Source organism: Schistocerca nitens, chromosome 2 (genome assembly GCF_023898315.1).
Source record: "Schistocerca nitens isolate TAMUIC-IGC-003100 chromosome 2, iqSchNite1.1, whole genome shotgun sequence".
NCBI lineage: Eukaryota > Metazoa > Arthropoda > Insecta > Orthoptera > Acrididae > Schistocerca > Schistocerca nitens.
The window spans coordinates 607,816,018-607,820,538 of record NC_064615.1 but is presented as its reverse complement, the minus strand read 5'-3'; positions in this window follow the sequence as shown (position 1 = coordinate 607,820,538).

The window sequence follows — 4,521 nt, the reverse complement described above, 5'->3', positions numbered from 1 at the left end:
ACGTCTGTGAGAAGCCACCCAGTACAGTGAAGTTTAGACTGGTTCTTGGTCGGGCATGATTCTCATGTTCATATCAAATATTTTCGTAGTCTCAGTTTACAGTTATTGACTTGCATCTGCGGCTCATAATACTGGACGATATTTAGGACATTAGCGCTGACTACGTCCAGAGGCAGTGTCATTTTTCCATTTCGTTATGTATTAAAAAAAATGGTTCAAATGGCTCTGAGAACTATGGGACTAAACATCTATGGTCATCAGTCCCCTAGAACTTAGAACTACTTAAACCTAACTATCCAAAGGACAGTACACAACACCCAGTCATCACGAGGCAGAGAAAATCCCTGACCCCGCCGGGAATCGAACCCGGGAACCCGGGCGCGGGAAGCGAGACGTTATGTATTATTATTGTAAGTATGTCTCGTGTGCTCCCAATTGACAGGGTAGATTGCGCGGGCGCAGCCTGTCTAAATCTTTCTTCTACTTCAAATGGTTCAAATGGCTCTGAGCACTATGGGACTCAACATCTTAGGTCATAAGTCCCCTAGAACTTAGAACTACTTAAACCTAACTAACCTAAGGACATCACACACACCCATGCCCGAGGCAGGATTCGAACCTGCGACCGTAGCAGTCCTGCGGTTCCGGACTGCAGCGCCAGAACCGCTAGACCACCGCTGCCGGCTCTTCTACTTCACTAGGAAACTGCAGAGCTGTTATTTTTATTACCAAGTCCACTGTATAGTTCATTTTATAACACAGTTAGTGTCGTATTTTTTTTAAAAAATCTGCTTCCACATCAGAATTCATTGCCTCATGTGTAGCTCTATAGATGTTCTGCTTTATTGCTGAACTGCAGACCTGTTGTTCAGTGATTCGATTGTATTGTGCAATGGTTCGATTTCAGTCTACACTCCTGGAAATGGAAAAAAGAACACATTGACACCGGTGTGTCAGACCCACCATACTTGCTCCGGACACTGCGAGAGGGCTGTACAAGCAATGATCACACGCACGGCACAGCGGACACACCAGGAACCGCGGTGTTGGCCGTCGAATGGCGCTAGCTGCGCAGCATTTGTGCACCGCCGCCGTCAGTGTCAGCCAGTTTGCCGTGGCATACGGAGCTCCATCGCAGTCTTTAACACTGGTAGCATGCCGCGACAGCGTGGACGTGAACCGTATGTGCAGTTGACGGACTTTGAGCGAGGGCGTATAGTGGGCATGCGGGAGGCCGGGTGGACGTACCGCCGAATTGCTCAACACGTGGGGCGTGAGGTCTCCACAGTACATCGATGTTGTCGCCAGTGGTCGGCGGAAGGTGCACGTGCCCGTCGACCTGGGACCGGACCGCAGCGACGCACGGATGCACGCCAAGACCGTAGGATCCTACGCAGTGCCGTAGGGGACCGCACCGCCACTTCCCAGCAAATTAGGGACACTGTTGCTCCTGGGGTATCGGCGAGGACCATTCGCAACCGTCTCCATGAAGCTGGGCTACGGTCCCGCACACCGTTAGGCCGTCTTCCGCTCACGCCCCAACATCGTGCAGCCCGCCTCCAGTGGTGTCGCGACAGGCGTGAATGGAGGGACGAATGGAGACGTGTCTTCAGCGATGAGAGTCGCTTCTGCCTTGGTGCCAATGATGGTCGTATGCGTGTTTGGCGCCGTGCAGGTGAGCGCCACAATCAGGACTGCATACGACCGAGGCACACAGGGCCAACACCCGGCATCATGGTGTGGGGAGCGATCTCCTACACTGACCGTACACCACTGGTGATCGTCGAGGGGACACTGAATAGTGCACGGTACATCCAAACCGTCATCGAACCCATCGTTCTACCATTCCTAGACCGGCAAGGGAACTTGCTGTTCCAACAGGACAATGCACGTCCGCATGTATCCCGTGCCACCCAACGTGCTCTAGAAGGTGTAAGTCAACTACCCTGGCCAGCAAGATCTCCGGATCTGTCCCCCATTGAGCATGTTTGGGACTGGATGAAGCGTCGTCTCACGCGGTGTGCACGTCCGGCACGAACGCTGGTCCAACTGAGGCGCCAGGTGGAAATGGCATGGCAAGCCGTTCCACAGGACTACATCCAGCATCTCTACGATCGTCTCCATGGGAGAATAGCAGCCTGCATTGCTGCGAAAGGTGGATATACACTGTACTAGTGCCGACATTGTGCATGCTCTGTTGCCTGTGTCTATGTGCCTGTGGTTCTGTCAGTGTGATCATGTGATGTATCTGACCCCAGGAATGTGTCAATAAAGTTTCCCCTTCCTGGGACAATGAATTCACGGTGTTCTTATTTCAATTTCCGGGAGTGTATAATGGTAAGCTGTATATCTTCTTAACACAGTATTTAATTTTTTATGAAGCCTCCTTTGTTTCAATTTGTTTTAACCATAATTCATTAACACATGATGTGGGACAACCAGCGCTGATTGCGTCCAGTAACATTTGTTGAGTTCTTTGCATGTAGTTGTGAGCCGATTTGTTGGATCGCGTTTGGCGCATGGACTGCGTGGGCGCGGTGTATGCGCTTAAAAGAAGTTTTGTTGCTCTGATTCAATAACGAGCTGCAGATTTTGCTATAATGATCGACTGCATTCTACAATGGTGCTGTCCAAATCTGTAACGTAGTTAGCATTATTGTTAATGCCCCCTTTCTTTTTAAATTTTGTTACATAATATAGTGCACAGTCTTCTGCGGTTTGAGATATGTTTACGCTAAATTCTACTTGAAAGGTTTTGTACGTTTTATTAAAAAGAATATTTCTGTTGAAGTAACGTTTCCTTAAAATATCAACATGTATGCGTAATGATATCTATAGTACTTAAATTTGTAAATTTGTAGTGACGCCTCTATGGCTAGATAATGTGGCTGTGCCATCAAAATAAGGAATGACAGAAATTGTGTAGTATGACGCATTTTTGAGGTATGGAAATATTGCCATAGTTACTAATAGTGACTTATGATTCTGTATGCTGTGTAATTTGGAAACATTATACACCAAGCTACCTCTGCATGCTTTTTTTATGTCTGAAGATGGTCATCGTTGACAGAAATGAATAACCTTACTGACAAACGTTTATGGTCCGTGACTGGATTAACACATGTAATAAGATACACGAATGTTGATACTTTTACAGGGATGATGCAATATTTTGGAATTTTACTTATAAGTTGGCTCAAATGGCTCTTAGCACTATTGGACTTAACTTCTGAGGTCATCAGTCCCCTAGAACTTAGAACTACTTAAACCTAACGAACCTAAGGACATCACACACATCCATGCCCGAGGCAGGATTCGAACTTGCGACCGTAGCGGTCGCGCGGTTCCAGACTGAAGCTCCTAGAACCGCTCGGCCACACCGGCCGGCAATTTTAAGTTACACAGACCTAGATGTGCCATTACACACCATGTGAAAGTGCTGAATAAAATCCATCAAATTCTTAGTTTTAAATATGAGAGAAAAAATCGTGATGTAAGAAGTTTCTAAATTGATCACAAATGTTGTGTTTTATTGTTCCACTACAATTTAAACTAAAAGGCGACACGGGAACTTCGTGCGAACGCAGTTCGAGAAACAATACGTCCTGCAAGAACAGTAAAAGGAACAAGCGTGCAAAGAGAGACTTGATCCAAGCGCATGTAGCGATCTCACGCAGGACTGTGCAGCAGCATTATGAAAAGGCTGGCCACCATCCAAAACGTGTCCCAGAGTAGGTCCGTTTTAAACAGGAAATATCGCGTGCCTCTTCGACCTGGCCGCGCTCTCGCCTAACTGAAATTCGAGCAAGGGCTCTGACTGGCTCTCGCAAGACAAAGTTCCTGTGTGAGATATAACATGTGCGAAATCTAAGAGAATATGTAGCTGCTGGCCAGAGTTGTGCTAGAAGTACGTAGTTACTTGGAAAAAACAACTGAAGGGCAAGTTGCGCCCGCTGTACGCTTATGAAAGAAGTCAGCGCGAATGGCTGAAGTGGTTCACACTTGTTCGAGATTATAATCTGCCGATAATTTAATAATTATGATTTCCGAATACAACTCGTATGCTAAAAATTATCTCTGAAACATTCACATCTGTCGTCTCGTTACATAGCTCATTAATATTCTCTCAGCCTCGGAAGTCAGTTTTCCATCATTCAGAGAACTCTATCACAAGCAGTAAGTTCATATTAGCGTTATGTAGCTCTGTAATATCGGTAATTGAGAACAATAACTACAAACGTATATGATTAAGTTTCTGCAGGTTCGTGTTGTAATTCCATGGGATGTGATAGTCTTTTATTCTGTTAGATTTATACAGCTGTAGCATAGATTTTCCTGAAATACTACATCTACATCTACGTGATTACTCTGCTATTCACAATAAAGTGCCTGGCATAGGGTTCAATGAACCATCTTCGTGCTGTCTCTCCATCGTTCCATTCTCGAACGGCACGCGGGAAAAACGAGCACTAAAATTTTTCCGGGCGTGCCCTGATTTCTCTTATTTTATCGTGATGATCA